The 22,087-nt window shown below is 36.5% G+C and overlaps 1 long non-coding RNA gene across 1 annotated transcript; it reads left to right on the forward strand.

Annotated features, from left to right (window-relative positions):
• Positions 1–16,659: 16,659 nt before the first annotated feature.
• LOC113331761 lies at positions 16,660–19,671 on the forward strand. The gene is made up of 3 exons (XR_003351171.1): positions 16,660–16,873; positions 18,813–18,897; positions 19,480–19,671. It is a non-coding gene; the product is annotated as an uncharacterized LOC113331761 (long non-coding RNA).
• Positions 19,672–22,087: the final 2,416 nt, after the last annotated feature.

A 22,087-nucleotide genomic window follows, 5' to 3' on the forward strand; every position in this document is an offset into this window, starting at 1 on the left:
TACCACAGGTGATTACTCACTACAAGAAAGAGGGTCTATTGCGACTCTATTTTGCCACATATACATAAATAATGTGGCAATAGGTTGGTTTTAGCCTCACCACACAATAGGTGTGGCATTAAGTAAGAATTTTTGCCACATGCGTTAATAGATGTAGCAAGACATAAGTTTTTGCCTCGCATTACTTGGTGATGTGGCAATAGTTTTCTTCTTGCTACATTGGTGCGGCAACAAGCGTAGAATAATTCATACTTATCAATTTTATAAATAATTGAATTTTCGTAATAATTATCAATTATATTAGGCGTTATATTCTCTCCTTAATTTTACGCCAAAACCAAATTTTCCTCTGTAAAATTCGTGAAAATAAAATTTCCGACTAAAAATCCACGAAATTCGCACACACGCCCAAAGTATGCGCACGATCTCAAATAAAACAGTTATATTTTTCTCCCGGAAGCCAGCCGGTGCCGGTCAATATAACAAATAAAGAGAAATAAAATCTCTCAGAACCCTAGAAAAAGACTCTCTATCTATGCTTCAAAAAAAAAATATCTGCTCCAAACCAAAAACCCATTCAGTCGCAGCGATCTTAGATTCTTGTTTCTTCACTTTCACCAACTCATCCACAAGAAGCCGAGATACTGTCTTTAATCACAAACAAAGAGATTCCCACAGTCGAACTAAAATCCCTGATTTCATCTCTCAAACATCAAAAGGTGAAAACCCCTTAGTTACAATTTTTCACTTATCACTATTATCACTTCATAAATCACCATAAATTATTCTCTAATTTTTTTCCATGATATTTGTCCAGAGATCTACACATCACCTATGATAATATGGTGGTATTTTTCTCGTCATTCTCCAGAGACTTGTAGTGGGTCATTTTCCCTCCTCTATCTCTCTGAAATTTCAATCCCAAAACTGTTTTTTTTTTAATTTGTGTTTTGGATTGATTTTTTTTTTGTAGGGTTTCTTTCATGTGATCCAATTTGTAGATGAGTAAGATTTCGATCCCCCTTTTATTTTATGTATTAATTAGGGTTTTCTTACTTCTGTTTTGGTGTGTTAAAGTAAAATCTATTTAATATTTGAAAAATAGACACTGCAGCTATATACTGATGCCAAGATTTACAGTCGTGGTCCAAATTTAACGAAGATTGCACATAGCCCACCCCTACAGGCTAGATGATTCTTCTTTAGCAACCAAAATTTACACCAGTTTGCCGCTTCATGTTGTTTGACTCCTATCATGTAGTATCTAACTATCTATTATCTAATAGGAACTAATATTACCTGTAATTCCTTTTGAGATACAACTTTCGTTTTGCATATGGTTTGTGTGTAAATGTTGAAACATATTTTATTTGAGAGAATGATTCAAGCAAGAACTAGTATTCGCTTTAATTTGTATGCATACTCTATTTGGCGGTTGTCTAGCTTTCTCGTGACCGGTTAGTGATCATATATAAGAAACTTTGTTTTCTTAATACTGCTTATATTGATTTTAAAATCAAAAAACTTGGGAGCAAGGTTAGCCCTCCACTTCCTTAACTAATGGTAGAACATTGAATTATTCTATTTAATATTGTAGTGTTTAGATGTGAATTTAGTTGACAATGTACAAGACGCTAACATTTGCTCTATAAGCAGCTGATGTCCCTAAAGAGAGAAAGGTCCGAGGTGATACCGCTCATGCATTTATGTAACAACGCGGTTGATCTGGATAGCATCCTGACAGACTTGAGGAGCAACTCGTGAGACCTGGGGAGCATCTTTATAGACATAGGAAACAACTATCTACTCCTTGGGAGCATCCTCGCATACCTTTGAAGCATCTCAATAGATCCGGTGACTTGAGGAACAACTCGTTACGCCTGGGGAGCAGCTATAAACTGATGATTGCAATTATGTCTACCTTGATTTGAATACATAGAGTTCGGAAAATCACTTAAACATACGCGTAAAATAACTACAATTTCTTGATGTTCTTTATCCGAGATGGTACTTCTCTTATAATTTCCGGTATGTTAGTTTGGGTAATAGATGTCTGCGATGGATATAACATGGAATAGGTCTTGTGTAGTATAAAGTTTATTTACTTTCGAGTGAGGTTAATGTCGAAGTCTAAAATTGTGTAAATCATATTTTTTTCCTACGGTAGACAGTAGTAAACTTGGATTAACCAACATCCTTTGTAACATCTAATGTGGTTTTAGTGAAATTCGAATTCTTCGTTATAATTCAATTTTATGTATGAAATGGTTTTCTGAAAAAATTTTACTGTATATCAATTACATATGATTACGGGTTGAACACGTTTTTTCCACATGCAAGATGTTTTATTGCTGCACTTTTGTGGTGTGGCAATAGAGTTTCAAAAGAATATATAATTGGGAATAAAGATACTTTATTTCCTCATCAGTCAGCGTGGCAATAGAATTTTTCAAATAAAACAAAATATTTAATTAAAAAAATAATCAAATTGAAAAACCTTTTCGCAACATGTTATTGCCTCACCATTTGATTTAGAAAAAACCGAGCTATTGCTACAGGGTATTATAGGTGTGGCAATAACTTCTTGCCACCCAGGCTGTTGCCACATGTGTGGCAAAAAAAATTTATGTGGCAATATGTTTTTGCTACATGAAACATGGGTTCTTGCCACATGAACAAGCTGTTGCAATATACTAGTTTTCTTGTAGAGACTTAAGATTGGTTTTACTAATAAAAGTTATACCAATACATAAGCCAGGCCTTTGTGAACAGTTCTACCAAGAACACAACAAGTTGTGAGTGGTTATACTCTATCACACATATTGGTTGTTCATAAGTTATGCAATGAATAACAAAACCAATAACACCTGGAAATTTCCTTTTTGGTTCACAAACAAGTTTATGAACTTACTTCCTTAGAACACATGTAAACATTGTTCCCTAGGATGAAATCCTCACCTCATACCCATACATGATCACAATAGCGGTCAAATGATTATGGCGATGTCTTATCTACAAAGTTTAATGGTTAAGAAATAAACCTCGTATTGTATTCCTTAATACTATGTCTATCTAGAGTTCAAATATGCTTCGCAGTTATGTTTTCAATATGCACGACTTGAAAGATACGTTAGGGAATGAAACAGTTCAAGTCAAATATCACTAACCTCAAGTGGAAGGATGATTGTTGTCGTTGTAGCTCCTTGCTTCTTCACATCTTCAAGTCTTTGCAATACTTGTAATGTCTCATATCCTAATACTTTCAAGCTAACCTATACGAAGTTTAACTCTAGTACATAATCAAGCGACTCTTAACATGAGTTTTGGTTCACTAAAATATGACAACCAAACTTGACATACCAACGCTTGGTGGGTTCAACCGAGCCATGCTCTAACACCAAGAAACTAAACCTATAGTTCACCTAGTTCCGTCTGTATTCCCATGCCTCCGACCTGTAAACAAGTCACGTACTTGGACAATTTCCTTTGGTTCGTATTCCAAACGGTAAAGGAACAAAAAATCTGTTTGGTACCAACTCTCTTCAACCAAGTGATATGAGTTGGACAAAGGCTCTTCTGTTTATCTTAGCATAAACTCCTTTGTCAGGTTCCAAGATCTATCTTATGTTCAATTACCAAAAGGTAATCGTTAAGATTTTGCAATCAATACCTTTAATCCCAAGGAAACGTATTGATACCAATCTACACAACTATTCTATCAAAATACCACAAGGATAGATTGATTATAGTTGGATCCTCTTTTACCGAAACAAGTATTATGCACACCAAAGATTTATATAACCAAGTTAGAAATCTTCTATCTCTTCTTTGTCTTCAAATCTTCTTAAATATTCAATAAACACCTGCACACAACTACTTAAATCTCTTGTGATCAATCACACACAAAACGGAGTCTGTTAACAATGGATTATCACAAGATCGTCTTTAGAACTAACAACAGTCTAAAGATCCCTGTCTAAACCTTGAACTAGTTTGAGTGAATCTTATATCATAAGAGAAGATTCTAAAGCATAAACAAACTAGGTGCAATCAGAGTTCAACCACCGTTAGTCAATCAAATTAATATGAAAACAAAAGATAAACCACAGTTATCTAGTTTCCCACCAACGGTACGCCCTAGAGCTTCTCAATCCCAAAGAAGACTTTAAACTGAGCGGTCGTAAGAGATTTCGCCTAATTAGGTTACTCTCCTCTCCGAATAGGCGGCTTCACCTGTAACAATACAACAGAGGAAGTTTACTATCACGAAGGATTAATTTGCTAGAAAGGCAAACTTCAAGTATTTATAGACAATGAAGTTTGGACACCAAGGAATTTCCAAAACCGAAAATATTCCCAAGATATTATATAATAATTTCCATACTCGGTTTTCATAATTCCTGAGAATGCTCTGTCCAAAATAATGATCAAAAATCTCCTTGGAAAATCTTTAGCTAGCAAATGCACATTACTAATTCTTATTTTCCATATATAATTAAAAACCTTAATTAAAAGATTCTTAACTTATTCAATTTCGATCCTGGGATTTACTTCCTTCTTAGCCATTAAAGAATATCTTTGAACAATAAAAAATATACGCATTATTGCATGTGTTCAAAGTGTGTCGACATCTTTTCTTTGTCAGTCCTCTTTCATACTTACTCACTTGAAACCGATTTACCATACTTCCAAACAAGTTTTGTAGTTGCAGGAAATCCCACAACATACCCCTTGTATTATCATGACTATAATTTCTAGATCTAAACTTATTTTATATGAAAATAAAGATAAAGATAATGAAAATAGAAAATAAGACACAAGATTTACGTGGTTCGATCAATTTTATCTACACCCACGGGGTTAGGTTTCACTATGATCATTGAATTACATATGAATTACATTGAGACTCCATTGATGAGTATTTGAAGCTCTCTCTCTCTCTCTGGTTTTTGGGGAAGAATAAGAAGATAATAATAATACCAGTTACTTTTCTCTCTCCTACCTTTCTCTTTATATAGGATGCTACCTAGTGGATGACAGCTCATATGCAGCTAAGATTTCCCCTAATTTCGGATCTGGCTTGCGATGATATCGCAAGGTTACAAATGTTAATTTCGCAGATCTTCTAATCTTCACAAAGTTATTACATTTTTCTTATGTTTAAGCTAATATCACCTATTGTGTCGTTTTTCAAAGTGCTCTGCGACATTTTTGTAATGCGTTGTTAAAAATTTCGCGAGCGTATCGTTGTCGCGAGATTCTGATCCTACATGTTGCCTCTTTTTTCTTGAATATTGCTTGAAGAGCGATCTTCAAGAAAAAATCCATTATTGTAGTTGTTGGAGAGAGATACGTGTTGTTGGAGTAGTCTTTGATCTTTGTTGATGATGGAACGAGCGAAAGAATACTGGACTTGAAAAGTACGTACTTGCCTCTATTCTTTTGTGAAGTTCCGGAATGTTGCGAAGTAAATAAGAAGTATCATCTTTTGAAGTATGCGAAGTATGAAGTATCCTTAAAGAAGTATAAGAAGCATGAAGTATCCTTGATGAAATATAAGAAGCATGAAGTATCCTTGATGAAGTATAAGAAGTATTCAGTCCTCGAAATATAACAAGTATCCGTCCTTGAATGAGAATAATAAGTATTGCCTCTATACATGCGAAATTATTACTCCATTTTTGGTGATTCTTGCCGAGAAGATAAAGAACATAAAATGTTTTCTTGGTAATCCATAGTTGCCTCTGTTCTTTATCTATGAGGGTAGAATCCTTGAGAAAATGTTGAATGTGTGAATTGTTTCTTCATTCTTATCTTGCCTCTGTCTCATGTTTTGTGCTCATGCGATAGTATAATCTCTTCAAGTTGCTTATAATTGTGCGAAATAATTGAGCGACATAATCACATCATTCGAAATAATCACATTCTGCGAAATTCTGACACATTCTATGAAATTTCGAATCATTCTGCGAAGTTCTGTATCACTCTACGAAGTTCTGAATAATCTTGCGACATTCTGAATAATCCTGTGAAATTCTGAGTAATCCTGAATAATTCTGCTAAATTCTGCGATATTATTACGAAATTCTGCAATATTGTTCCGTACATTTTTGTAAAGTACTTGTGCGAATATAATGCTTATGTTATGAAATTTGTATGCGATGTTTATGCTAGGAAATGCTTATGCAATGCTTTTATGATGCGAGTATGATGCTTGTATGATGAGAATGCTTATCTATTGCAATGTATAGCTAATATTTGTGTTACTTAGCTCATTTTACACGCTAAAATTGATGTAGCTTTAAATTTCCTCCATTCTCCATCTCTCTGGCTTTTTCTTTAGTGTATGCATTCCTCTTCGTGTAGTTATTGTTCCTCACAAGTTCTTACTTGTGTTTCATCTTTCCTTTTTCCTGCACTATTAGTATCTCATAATAGTATGATAATAGTATCAAGTCTGCGGCATTTTCACTGCCTCAGTTTCATTTCCATATACATATTCGCAAGCTTATTTGCTTACTCATTTTCTTATGTGGTCTTATTTTGCCTTCCTAGTTAAAGGTATTATTTTGCCACCTCTTGTCATTGCGACAAAATCGCATGACGTCTTTGCAATTTCATGCAAAAACCCATTGATCTTACCTTAACTTTTTCTTTTGTATTATTGCCTCTTCAGGATTGTTGCGGCAATATGACAGGCCTAAATATTCTTGCGAAAATAAAGCCCCATGACATTGCCGTCTTGCGAAGAAGTCGCTGCACGTCTTCACACTTTCATGTAATGACCCATTGATCTCGTCTTATCTTTTTCTCTAGTATTATTGCCTCTTCAGGATTGTGGCACAAATATGACAAGTCTTAATACCCTTGCGAGTAAAAAGCCTCATGACATTTGCGTATTAAGACACTTATCATCTCCCTAATGGAGGGTGCCGCCCTTATCTCCCCCCTGGTTGCCCCTTCAAGGAGGCGTACTTCTACCATATAAGGTTAGCTCCTCCGATCCGGTCTTAACAACAACCAATTTTTTTCGCAGACTCTTGTCCCTTTTACCTATAAGGTTTATGGTTACGAGACAGCACCCTAAGAGGGGTTTTCTTCGGGCCGAGTGCAGTATAAGCCAATACTTGTCAAGAATGGCAAGGTACGCTCCAGACGCCCCTGGCACTCTTGACTCAACCGTGTACCTCGGCGCCTTGATCAGATTCTGCACTCCTTGGGAGAGTCCTTATTACCTTAGTCTCCCAACCTAAGTCATAAGCTTAAGCTGAGAATCCAAGGTGCCTCTCCCGGATGGGCTTTATTGACCCCAAATCTCCATGACTCAGGTTTCGGGGCGGTGTAACCTTTCCCTGAGCCATGCAACAGGTACCCCCTTATATGACGTACTTTAGGTCTTACAATTGCCTCTTGCGAAATTGTATTCGCGAACTAGGGTGTACGCCATAAAGGTTCGCCCCTATCTGTGAAATTTTATTCGCGTTTCTGCGAAATTTTCGCGTCTCTTTGTTTCTGTGAAATGTTCGCGTTTCTTTATTCTCTCATTCATCTTTTCATTTCTGTCATCTCTTTCATTCATTCTTTCATTCTCATAATATCATATCATTTGAATCAAAATAAATATTCAAGAGAAATTCTAATACATGGTAACTCTGAAATCTTTGTAGTTGTGAAATCTTTGTAATTCTGCGATTCTATCGCGTTTTGTAAATCAAATCAAAAATCTTTTTATTCTTTGCAAAAGAAATATTCTAGAGAAACATATAAATTGAATTTTCTCAGTTTTCTGTAATTTTGAAATCTCGAAATCTCTGTAATTTTGAAGTCTTTGTAATCTTGAAATCTTAGTAATCTTTATAATCTTTGAAATATTGAAATCTTTGTAATCGTGCGATTGAATCGCTTTTTGTAAATCAAATCAAAAATATTTTTATTTGTTCCTAGTATAAAGTAAAATGTTCAAGGAGGTGGTACTTATCTTTCATGTGAATCGCTATTGTTGTCAGAGAAGTGAATAAATTCCTTGAAATGTATGAATTTCGCGCAGCAAAAAGAAGTGTGAGAAGTGAGACTTGAACCCTCGACCTGCTTCTTGGATTTTCTTGCACCATACCAACTGTGCTAAGCCTCTCTTGCGAAATAATCAAATTTCTTCCGAAGTAATCAAATTCCAGCTGTGTGAGAGGCAATTCTGTATAAATTTCGCGTAACAAAAATAAACATGCGAAAAGCAAGAATTGATCCCGCGACCTGCTGCTTGCATTCATGCCTCCTGACCAACTGTGCAAGCTTCTTCTTTGCGAAATATCTCTGTGAAATTATCATCAACTCTCTTCTGTGAGAAATAATCAAAGAAATATATGTGCGAAAAAATACGCAGGTGTTGGGACTTGATCACACGACCATGAACTCATTAACTTCGCAGATGACCAATTGTGCTGCCTCTTGTTTGCGAAATAATGAAACAATATTGCGAAATTATTCATTTCTTTGCTCTCTGTAACAAAGAAGAAAACTATGTTCGCAGGCGAATTCGAACTTGCGACCACGAACGCACATACTGCTCTCTGGACCAATTTTGCAAGAACCTCTCTGCGAAATTAACGCATAACTTTTTTCCTTATTCTTTTATTCTCTCATGCAAATGAGAATAAAATGAAAAATATATGTCTCTGCGAATTGGAATCCGTGACCTATTTATTGTTCGCTCAACCTTAAACCATTTGTGCGAATTTCTGTTTGTGAAAGAAATTATAGCGCCTGCCTCTTATCTTATCTTCGTCTTTCCCTTGACTTCTTTCACATTTGCCTTCATCTCCTGAACATGAAAATCTTCCACTGAAACTTCCATTTTTTCCTTAAATTTCACCACAACAACTAATTTTTTCTCTCACTCTTTTCATGTCTTTGAATTGTTGATGATGTTTACTTTGAAAGTGTGATTTCTTCCATAAAATTTCCATTTTTGAACCTAAACTTAGTAGATCTAGAAAAATATGAACAATAGCTAATCTTCATGGAAATTTCTTGAACCAACAAGTTACAGGAAGGATAAATCCTTTACTCACTCCCCGTTTCTAGCGCCAAAAATGTAGTTGCAGGAAATCCTACAATACACCCCTTGTATTATCATGACTATAATTTCTAGATCTAAACTTATTTGATATGAAAATAAAGATAAAGATAATGAAAATAGAAAATAAGACACAAGATTTACGTGGTTCGATCAATTTGATCTACATCCACGGGATTAGGTTTCACTATGAATTACATATGAATTACATTGAGACTCCATTAATGAGTATTTGGAGCTCTCTCTCTCTCTCTGGTTTTTGGGGAAGAATAAGAAGATAATAATAATACCAGTTACTTTTCTCTCTCATACCTTTCTCTTTATATAGGATGATACCTAGTGGATGACAGCTCATATACAAATAAGATTTCCCCTAATTTCGGATCTGGCTTGCGATGATATCGCAAGCTTACAAATGTTAATTTCGCAGATCTTCTAATCTTCGCAAAGTTATTACATTTTTCTTATGTTTAAGCTAATATCACCTATTGTGTCGTTTCTCAAAGTGCTCTGCGACATTTTTGTAATGCGTTGTTAAGAATTTCGCGAGCGTATCGTTGTCGCGAAATTCTGATCCTACAAGTTTAGAATTGGTTCATCTGACTTTCAAGAGCTATGCGATTGATCAAGAATTTTGCAATCACAAATCATGGATTTAACGGTTCTACCAAAACAAATTTCGGTTCTACCTCCATGTGAGTATTGTGCATAGTCACACTAGCTTCCCAAAATTCAGTTGACTAGGTACTAAGATCGGTTCCCCTATATGGTATCTAACTCATATGTGTTAAACATGTCCATAGGATCGGTTCCCCTTTCTTCTATAAACCTTGTTGCACCCCATACAAGGATCGATTCCCCTTTGTGATGTGTTGCACCTGTTACTAGGATCGGTTCCCCTTTACCCAGTGTTAGGCCTTACAAACTACACAAACTCGATCATATCAACATATGATTACTTAAGATCGGTTTCACTAATAAAAGTCATACCAATACAAAAGCCAGGCCTCATGTGAATAGTTTTACCAAGAACACAAACAATTCATGAGCGGTTATACTAATCACACATATTGGTCGTTCATAAGATATGCAATGAAGAACAACCCCAATAACGTCTGGCGATTTTCTTTTCGGTTCACCAACAAAGTTCATGAACTTACTTCCTTAAAACACATGTAACAACATTGTTTCGTAGGATGAAATCCTCACCTCATACCCATACCTAATCACAATAGCATTCAAACGATTATGTTGATGTCTTATCTACAAAGTTTAATGGTTAAGCAATAAACCTCGTATTGAATTCCTTAATACTATGTCTATCTAGAGTGTTCATGCTTCACAGTTTTGTTTTCAATATGCACGACTTGAAAGATACGTTAGGGAATGAAACAATTCAAGTCAAATATCACTAACCTCAAGTGGAAGGATGATGTTGTGGTTGTAGCTCTGTACTTCTTCACTTCTTCAAGTCTTCGCAATACTTGTAATGTCTCATATCCTAATACTTTCAAGCTAACCTATACGAAGTTGACTCTAGTACATTTAATCAAGCGACTCTTAAATGAGTTTTCGTTCACTAAAATATGACAACCAAACTTGATATACCAACGCTTGGTGGGTTCAACCGAGCTATGCTCTAACAGACATTATTTCACCATGTGTAACTGTCTACTTTCAGCAGTTGTTCAAAATCAAAATATTGATTTTACAAAAATATATTTTAACGTGAAACTCACGTAAATTTGAAAAAAAATAAAAAAATATATATTCTTGCTCCCTCGCTCGAGCATCCGTCTTTGAAACGAGAGTATATTTTCAAAAATTTGTGAACGTGTCATATATCGAAAATAAAAAATTTCATGAAAGCTCATAGATAAAATTTTTATTACTAACAGATGTACGTCTATTAAAAAGAAAAAAAATCCCTCCTGGGATGATTACTCGTTTCTTAAACTAACGAACGAACATCTGTTCCTAAAACATGGATTTCCTTTTTTGTGCATGGGCCCGCAAACGCTAAACCGACCAAAACTGGGCTTCTGGCCGTCCAAATCAGCAGTGCTTCATCTCTCCTTGATCACGAGATGACACTCTATCATACCATCAGGGTCCTTACCTGAGCATTTGCTCGTACATGACATCATTAGAGCAAATCAGGGATTCTGAAAATACCTATACGACCGAGTTTAACTGCTTATCTCGTCAACTGGAAAATCACCATCTAATGCTTACTGCGGAACATGACTGTCCCTCACTAAGCAGGGGACTTAATGTTGATGGTGGATTTTCGACAAAGGTGAAGATCGTAAAATCATGATACTGCATGTTTCTGACCCGGCTTCTGGAGCGCATGTGACGATTCGTGTTTTACGATCCGTGAACCGTTTCACGATCTCTGACTGAGTGAGCATTCCTCTCAGATCCATGATGAATATGTTTCTCGAAAGGCCTCCCACTAGCTGAGCATTCGATGCTACACATTTTGTCGTGCCCTCTATGTAGAGTAACATGATTGGGCGGTCCTATGGACATAATTGTTTGTCAAAGGGCTCAACGCCTTCAGGATGTCGTCGATACTCTTTGTTCCCTGACTACATAGAGAGACCCCCCTCTACATAGAAGAAAGATTGGGCGGTTCTCTTGACATAATTGTTTGTCGGAGGGCTTAACGCCTTCAGGACGTCGGCGATACTTGTTGTTCCCTGACTATATAGAGAGACAGTGTATAGATTCAGGCGGCTCTCTGGACATAATTGTTTGCTGGAGGGATAAAATCCTTCAGGACACCAACGCTGCACGTTGTTTCCTGACTAGGCACTCTTCAGAACGAGCATGATGCTTCAACTATCTCATATATCGATTCTACAATAGATTAATTCTATCGTGACATTCAACGACTGAATTCCTAGAAAATAATGTATTTTATCTCATTACTCCGTTCCATGGATATCCCCGGCTGATTCCATGGATTAGTAATAGACAACCATTTTATCTCATTACTCCGTTCCCTGAATTCCCCGACTGGATTCATGGATTAGTAACATATACTCAATTCATTGTTATTACTCCGTTTTATGAATCATTCTCCGCTGAATTTCATGAATTAGTAATAATTACTCAATAATTGAGCATCTGGATTATCACCGAGTAAGCCCTAAGAAAATGGTGCAAGTGTACTCAACGATGATGCACGAACGAGCATTCAGAAATATGGGCAAACAAGGAGTCCCACGCAAAATAGGAGAGACAAAATAATAATAAAAAATATAAAAGAGGCGCCTAGGGACCGGGCCCACCGGCCGGCCGGTCATGCCGCTGTGGCCGGCCCCCCACGTCTCTTCCTTTATTTTCTTATTCTATTATTTTATTTTCATGATATCATGAACACTTCTTCATTCGAGCAAATTTCCTTGTTTGAGCAAAACTCACGGTTTCTCCATATTTTCACGGTTTCATGAAAAATAGTAAAAATAGAGAAAGGTGTCACGGGACCAGGATACCTAGCCGTTCGGTCATTCCCTAGCCATGGCCAGTCCCACACCTTTCAATCCCTTGTTTTCATAATTATTATTTCCCTCATCTCATGAAACTTCTCTGTTTGAGCAAAAACCCTGGTTTTTCCATATTTTCTCAAATATTGCTCAAACCATGAAAAAGCCAAAAAGTCAAATAGTCACATGACCGACTAGGCTATCCACGAAAAATATTAAAATATTATTATTTTAATATTCTCAAAATATTGATCAAATGAGCAAAGTTCTTCTTGCTCATTCGAGCAAAATCGAGAATTTCAGTCAAAGATCAAACTCTTCTGAAAATCCAAGATATTGCTCAAACGCACACCAGAAAATACCAAAACTCTCAGGACTGAGACATATACATTATGGTAACACGGGCTTGCTTTCTTGACCGACCAAGGCCGACCCCAGGGCTTTCAAGGAGCCGGTCCCACACATCTTTATGATTTTGACCTAATTTGCTCAATTGCTCATATTGGGTCCAAACTGTTTCCAACCGACTTGGAATTTACTCAAATGACCATCAGCTGGTCCCACGACCACCAAGGGACGGTCTCATGCCCTCTTGTTCGGTCCCTCACTCTCCATAATTAGTTTTTATCACCTAATGCTCAATTGAGCATTATTTCAATAAATGATTAAACCTACATTTAATCACCATTCCACCAACCAATGTGGTCGGTCCCTCTTTCACTCAGTGACCTATTCTCAGTAATTCATCAATTGACGAACAATTGATCAAAAATTATGATTTCGAACAAATGCTCTGCAAATCACGATTTTGAGCAATTTCAAACACTAATAAATTTATGTTGACTCAGCAATCAACATCTGGATTAATTATATAATATTTGGTAGGCTACAAATATTTTAACTAATATTTTATTGGGTCACGTTACCAATAATTCATCGAATTGAGCAATACTTGCTCAGTTGCTCGAGTATTGATCATACTGCCAATATTCAATAATTTGTCGAATCGAGCAATACTTGCTCAGTTATTCGAATATTGATCCTACTGTCAATATTCAGTAATTTGTCGAATTGAGCAATACTTGATCAGTTGTTGGAATATTGATACAACTATCAATATTCATTAATTTATCGAACTGAGCAATACTCGTTCAGTTGCTCGAATATTGATCTAGCTATCAATATTACGCCGAATATTATCCAATATTCAACAATTCGTCAAATTTACAATATTTGCTCAGACGAGCAATATCAGCATCATTCAAGAACTATATGTATGACATGTTCAATCCATGAATCACTGAGCATTCGTCAATCATGCTCAATTCAACAAAACTTAGACTCACTATCTAATCAGGTCAACGACCGACTAATCAAATACACGTCTTCTTTGCAGACTCCACGTTCGTGAGACATTAATCACGTCACATGTGGGATATCAATTAGGGTTTTGGTCTGGCGGCCTACAACACGTGTGTTCATCCACGATGAGAAATGTGAGTAAGTCGTGCAAGCGGTTGAGGGAGTAATCAAAGTAGTGGGTGGACGATCGACCAAGTCTCCACACGACATGGAACTGACTTTACCACGATCTCCCACTTCACCATTTCTTTCACTCAAGAAACCGTCACACTTACAGGGATCAATGTGTTTACTATTTTGACAATATAAATAAGTTCTAAATCGATGACTAAAAACAAAATATGTCTACAGACAATTCTCTCGATCGAAACTTATTCACAGAATTCAGCATTCAGCAGTTCATCAATTTTCAGAAACCCACAACACATCCACAATCCTTGATCATCATTGATCCTGCACAATTCTCAGCTTCCCTCCTACAGATCAACCTATCTCCCTCTTTGTGACCGAATTGACTCTGGAACGACCATTGTCTTGGTTTAGGCCTGAGTCCTACAGATTGATCTCTCGAACTCAAAGCACTCCCGTGCAGTGCATATGTGTGAGGTTAAACAGTTTGCTCGGTTGAAGAGTCTCGTCCGTACGGTCGTCTCTTCACTTTCCTAAAAAACCAGCAAATCATTTTTACCCATCTACATTAGTATGAATATGTAAAGACCCTCAAGCTCGTCAACGCTATTAGACCAGTCAAGAGACAAATAAACCGCTAATGATTAATAAGAATTAATCTAACATCGATTTAGATACGAAATTAGCACTATCAGATAAATCTCAAAAAGTTATGCGAGATAGACTGCTCGAACGTGTCTTTCGAATACCGGAAGAAGAAGATGTCATCTAACTAGTGAGAGGGGAAAAATAATATTTTTGCCATCAAACCGACTGGGGCTTCCCTTATCCAATTCAGCGGATGTTCCATAGTTTTTTCCTTGGTCTTATCTAAGGCTGCACAAGACCCGGTCCAATTTACCTGTACCGGTCAGGAAACGAAAAAACCGGACTTGTACCGTACCGGACCCGGAGTTGTCGGTACATGTACCGGTTCTGAAAGTAGAGACCCAGAGTATGCCGGTACATGTACTGGTCCTGGGGTGAGTCCCGGCCTGTCCCGACCCATATGTCCCGGTTAATCATAGCCTTAGATTTTTTTAGGAATCTTACATCCTGACCGTCCCTATCCCACCTAGGTATAACATATCTCTAATTCCTATCGACTTCCATTTCAGTTTCTTTCTTTTTTCTTCTTTGAAGAGTGAAGACTGCAGCAGTCGCTCACCAGAATCACCACCATCATCGATTCGTTACTTGTTCTTCTTCTTCTTCTTCAGCATCTCCTAGGTAATTCTTCTTCTTCTGCTGCTTAGATTTGTAAGTTACTTTAACTCTCATGGGATTTGAAATCGATTAAGAAATAAACTAGGGTTTGAAACTTTGAATCGTGTGATACACTGATACTGGGATTTGAAATCGATTTAGGAATAAAATAACGATTGTTCTTTTACTATTAAGAATCTAATATTGAATTAGGGTTTGATATGAAATTGAATTAGGTTTGATTTGAGATTGAATTAGGATTTACCATCAGAATTATTCATTGTTGATGATATATGTTGATTTATGAAGTTATGGTTTGAGTTTGGTTTAGAGTGGAATTGTGTTTGGTGGTGATTTAGGGTTGTGTTGATATACAGAGAGTGGTATTGAATTGTGGTTAATTGAATAAGAGAATTGTGTTGGTGAACTATAGAAGTTGTTGGTGTGGATGCAGATTGTTTTACTGCTGAGTTTAGTTGAATTGTTAGTAGTGATGGGTGGCAGCTGATCATGAAATTGGTGGTGATGTTGCACTGTGGATATGTATTATTTGAATTGTTGCTAGTGCAGTGCAGAGTTGCAGAGTATAGGACCAGATTATCGAATGAGATGTTGCAGAGAGTGTGTGTGTGTTATCTGTGTTGAGAATTAGTTGAACAGTTGTGGGTGAGTAGTGAAATTATGGTAACTGAATTTGATAGTAAATTATGGTAAGCTTTCATTTCAAGTTTCTTGTATTGGTAATTTGATACTTACTTTCTTATTGTACTTTTTTGTTGCCTGTTGCAGCCAAATGGGATTCTCTGCTAAAAGCTTGAAGTAAAGTCCATGTCAGTGCTGCCAGTGTCATTGTTTGAGAAGTCCCCCATCCTTTTTTGTTGCATGTTGCAGTTATATTGGATGCTTTGCAAGATGATTGTATTTCATTTCGTGTCGCAGAATTATGGAAAAATTGTTTTTAGTACTATTTTGTAATGTTGAACTTTGAACTTAAGTGTGTGATGTTGTTTTAAACCTTTGTTTATTTTGAACTTAAGTTGTAATGTTAAACTTTGAACAGTCAGTCTTTAATATGTTGAGTTTGATGTTAGTCTGGCTGTTACTGTATGTCTCAAAATTCAGGTAAAAAACCGGTACCGGACTGGAATCGGACCGGTCTTATAGGTACAGGTACAAATCCAGGCACAAGTACAGGTACCGGTTCTCAAAATGAGAAATCGGTCAACTCCAGGCACAGGTACCGGTTCCAATAGAAAACCGGACTGTACCGGCTCATGTGCAGCTCTAGTCTTATCGAGAGTAAATTGGGAAGATAAACTCCAATCTTATTTTGTAAATTGGGAAGATAAACTCCAATCTTATTTTTTCTTCTTCTTCAATCTTCTTCTTTCTTTCTTTCTTTCATTCTTCTCTTCTTATGTTCTCTCTCTCTCTCTCTGCCGTTTTTCAATTCGAGTGATTTGAGGCTTGAAAGTGTGTGAGTGAGTCATAGGGAGTTTAGTATCTTGATGAATCAAAGAAGAAGGTGATGATGTTTCTATCGATTGAGTTTTGGAAGAAGCAGAAAAGGGTAAGATAATTTAGGGTTTCGAATTGATTGATTTCTTTTCTTGAAATTGCTTTGTGTTGTTAGATTAAAGATGGGTTATCTGTAACTCTTGAGGTAGAGACTGTATGAGGTTTAATTTTGATTTCATAGAAAATTAGGGTTTATGTTTTTCCCTAAATCAACCAGAAATTAGGATTCATGCGAATTAGGTTGCTTGATTCGGAATCTACAGATGAAGGAGATGATTGAGTTGCAGTTCAAGGGTAATTGGTACTTGAAAACTTGGATATTGATGTTGTTTGTTTGAATTAAGTTGAACTGAGATGCAGTTGTAGATAAATGGAATTGATGGAGAAATTGTAATTGTACTTAGGTTGGTATGGTTCCTGAATTGGGAGATTTCTGATGAAGAAGATGAATTCAACAGGGGTAGTTGCAGTAGCAGTTGGGAGTATGAGATAGGATTTGTAGTTAGATGTGCAGAATTACAAGTAGTGGTGGGAACTGATGGATAAAGTTGATTGTGGAATTGTAAATGGTGGTTGTGTTATTGTGGTAAGAGTTTTGTTTGGAGAGGAAGATGGTGGTATGAACTGACTTTCAGTGAAGTGTAATTAAAGATTGTTGGTGGTATGAACTGGTGCTACAGTCTCAGATGGAGCTAGTGTGCACAAGAAGCCGCAATTGGTTGATGCTAAGAGATGGAGTAAGTTTACTGCTATGCTGAGAAGAAACTGAAGAAGGGGTCTTGAGGTTAGAGGTTGCTGACAAGAGAATGGTGTTGCGAAGGCAAAACCAGTGCAAGACCCAAGGATTGGTTATGGTGTTAATGCAATGAGTAGTGTAGTTGAGCTGCAGATGATACACAATGAAGAACATGAAGAAGCTGTTGGTGATCAATATGCAGAATGGTAGTTGTGTTTAGGTCTGCCTTTGAATGTATGATTTGATGATAGAGACTGCAATAGAAATCAACTGCAGATACAAGTGGGCTATATCCAGTTTCTGAAGCTATAAATTGATGTGAAGAAAATGTTATCTAGAGATGGGGATTACAGATTTGTAACGATTGATGAAAGCAAGACCTTAGGGAGGGTAGCTGGTGGAAGTATGAAGTATGAATGCTTAGGTTGCAGCCGAAGTTGAGGCTACAGAGGGAGCAAAGATTGTGAAGTGTCCAAGGTATGCAGATGATGTGGTTTAAGATAATGGTGAGCAACAATAGTTGCAGGTAGAGCTGTAATAGTTAGTTGAGCTGAATTATAGGATTGTAGTGGTATTTGAGCTATAAATTATGTATTGGGATTGGAAATAGAGATAGTGGAATCAGTATTTGAACTGAATCAAGGAGAGTTAGAAATGCATCTGTTTAGTCTTGGCATGTTTTGGTGTTTCAACATGATTGTGCATTAGAAGTTTGCATATTCAGAGGCTTAGCCTTAGACCTTTCAGTTCAGTTAGCTTTTACCCTGTCTGACTCAGTTATTGACTGAGTTGAATCTTCTGGACCGATTTGACTCAGAGACCTGACCGGTTGACCTTGGTTTTGTTGGCTTGGACTTTGACTGACGTTGACCGTTAGTTGACCCCTTAGACCGTCAGTGACTGTTAGTTGACCCGTATGGACTGGGCGTTAGATTAATGGGCCGTGCCAGTTCAGGCCTAATGGGTTTGGGCTTAGTTTGATGTTTTGAACTTTTATGGTCCGAATTGACCTTTGGTTCCTTCTACAAAGTTGTGGATGTTCATAAGACATATCTAATGGACTATAAATCAACCTAATTGGATTAGTAAACCTTAGATGTGTAAAGATAGATAACGAAAAGGTGTAGAATCATAAATGGGCTTAGAACCAATAGATAATTCACTTAGCCTATAACTAGAGAATTGTATGAGATTATGTTATGAACCTGGTATGAGCCTTTTGGCTAAACTCATAGATTTATTGTGTGCTTAACAGTTAGTCTTTATTAACAACGATCGATTCAAAGATTGAACTAGTGGATTGAGGATCTCGAGGTAGGCGTGGCTTGTCATCAAATCAGGTGGGAACTTTGTAACCTTCTGGTAATCATTGAGTTTTCTTTCCTTTGCGAGCATGATGTGCTTTTACTATATATATGAATGTATATTATAATTGCATTAAACGATGTTTGTTTTGAATGTAATTGTATGTGTGTGATATGCTTTATGCGGTTTCCCGTGCAAGGAGTGTTTGTGTCTCCCCACAGCTCCTTGCTAAGTTAAGTAGGGTTGTATGTCATCCGTCGACAATAGTATTAGTAGGGCGGTACGCCATCTGTCGGCAATAATATTATATTTTCTGCTTATTAAGATAGTAGGGCGGTATGCTATCCGTCGGCAATAGTATTAGTAGGGCGGTACGCCATCCGTCAGAATATTATATATACTATTTTATTTAAGGGAAATCACTCGTGTGTATATTATGCTTGTTTGATTAACTCTTGCTTCTTGATGCGTGAATTGCTGAATATTTTCTTTTACCATCGTTTCTTTTAAACTACTGTTTATCTTAGAACAATGAAGCATGTTAGTGATTACACGAGAGTTATTTATTTTCTTTGGGAACCCCTTGGGATGATGTGCTCACTTGTTTCCACATCCAGTTTTTCAGTAATATGAAGGAGTGGAGCGCTCAAAAATATCCGTTTCGTAGCTTAGAGTTTTATGAAATCTAGAGTTGTTGTGCATTTTTTTTACTATATGTATTCTTTCTTATTTTGTAAACAACACATTTATATATTCTTAGAACTCGAAATACTTTCATTTATATAATATCAGAGAGTTTGGGTTTTGTTATTTAACACTTTCTATGATTATGATTCTTAAAATCGGTAATCTAGTTTTGATGTTTCAATTAGGTTGTAATCCTATCAGATAAGCAGGTTTAGTATTTGGGGCGTCACAGAATAATGTTTCTACGAAAGTTCAGATAGAACCTTTCTTGAACTTATTTTTCTTTAATCTTCCTTAATGTACTGTAGATTTGATTGTTCTCGGCTTCAAAATCAACATTTGTTCTTTATATTTTGTAGCCCAATGGAGAGATAGATGTGATCCTTCTCGGGTTCCATCTCCACTGGTATTTCTGTAGAAAGGATAGCCCTCGCTCTAGTGCAACAACATTCGAAGGACACATTAATTGGATCAATGTGTTATATGTAGATGTCTAGAGGAGACATCTTTTTGAGGAATCATAATCAAAATTTCTCAATTAGGAAGTCTAAGAAAAGCATCCCAACTATTAAATTTTTATACTTTTAGTACACTCGTCATACCAAACAAAAACATAATACATGTTGTATACATAGTGTTCAAAATGACAATTGGAAAAAAAGTTAAAAGATTATACACCACTGAAATCTTATCCCCTACAGAAACTTACTGCAGTTCTCTGAGCATCACTAGTACCCCGTCAAACTGAAGGTGGAGAGACAACTTTTAACTTTCTTTTCAAAAGAGATAACCTATGACCATGTAGATCCTTCGTAAACACATCAAAAAATCTAGTCCATAGTAGAAACAAAGGTGACATTTATGAACTTAAAACTGTATCAACTCTCTAACAAATTCTTAATCGAAATAAGCATTCTTGATTTTCAAATATTGAACATGATTAGAAGCAATCAAATTATAATTGATGCTATCACACACCCCTATTTAGGTATAGAAGGAAGTGAAAATATAGGTCCTTAAACACGTAACAAACTCAGATAAGCTCACCTGCGTTGTGAGATAAACTCATATACTCTGCTTTAGTGGAAAAACGAGCTATGATGATTTACTTTTTGGAAGACCAAGAGATAGGATTGCTTGTTAAAAAGATATAATACCCGACAGTAGATATTATGTCATCAACACTACCATCCAGCATCTGAGAACCCAAATAATATAAATAACCTTTAGTAAATTAAAGCCCATGATCAATCCTACCCTTGATTTACCTCAAGATTCTCTTTGCAGCAACATGATGAGAAGTTCTTGAATGCATGTTACATATGGAAACAAACCACATTCAAAACAAAACCAATATTAGGTCCAGTCCAAGTCAGGGATGGGTATTTAGTATCATAATCAATGAATAACCCTCGAAAATTGAAGACTGAAGATCAAACACAGACATTTGGAGAACTTCATCAAAAAAGAGGTATGTGAAGATTGAATCATTCTATTTACTTACAAGTATTACCATTATATCTATATGAGACTATTTCGTATGACTTCTAGTAGATATTGCAAATAAGAAGTTTCAAAATAAGCTTGTCTTGTTAAACATCTCGAAAGATGATTCAATCAATGGATGTTCATAGGTCGTTAACAATCTTAGTTTGAAACAATTTATTGTTCAAGAATTATGTTTGTGGATCATTTGAAAATTTCCCAAGTAATGATATTTATATCTATGGAAATTGGGAATATTTCAGACATCAAAAAGAGAGTTTTCATAACTATTGAAATATGGTCTCAGGAGAGTACACATACCCAGTGCGCGTACCGTGGTCATCCAAGGTTCCAGAACATAGGTAAGTACGCCTACCCAGTACGCGTACATGGTGTTATGAATTCGTAAGTCGGGGTGGTGGTGGGGGGGAGGAGGCGGTTAGCATACCCAGTACGCGTACCTCAAGAGCCTGAGTTCGTGAATATCTTAGGGTATGCATACCTAATACGCGTAATTTGGCCATCTGAATTCACTAACTGGTTCGTAGGTACGCGTACCCTCGCACACCTAGCTACCCAGTGCGAATTAGCAGATGCGCATAAAATATTTTCACAAATATGTTTAGCATTATTACAACTCTCGTGGACACCTCAAAGACATATTTGATCACCAAAATACCTTGTGTATGTGCATCATGAATCAAAGTCTTAAATTTTTAAATAAACATGATATTGCGTATACGTTCATATAGCATATTTTTCATGAACTATCGTTATACACGGTTTTAGTACCCTGGACCATATTGTATATTCTTTTATGTACTTTCAAAACAAACTTCTCATATGCTTACAAAAACTCCTAACAAAGGTTTCATCTAAACTAATAAAGTGTTTGCTTCAATCTCAAGTTATCTTAGCTTGAATTTGCAATCCTAGTCTTGAAAATTTATAAATAGAGAGACTCAAACAACCATGATATTTGATCTCTAACACTTTTTTGTGCTAGATGTTTGCTAGAGTCATCCGCTATGAACCTAGATTTCCTTGAGAAAC

This window comes from Papaver somniferum, unplaced genomic scaffold (assembly GCF_003573695.1).
Source record: "Papaver somniferum cultivar HN1 unplaced genomic scaffold, ASM357369v1 unplaced-scaffold_128, whole genome shotgun sequence".
In the NCBI taxonomy this organism is placed as follows: Eukaryota; Viridiplantae; Streptophyta; class Magnoliopsida; order Ranunculales; family Papaveraceae; genus Papaver; species Papaver somniferum.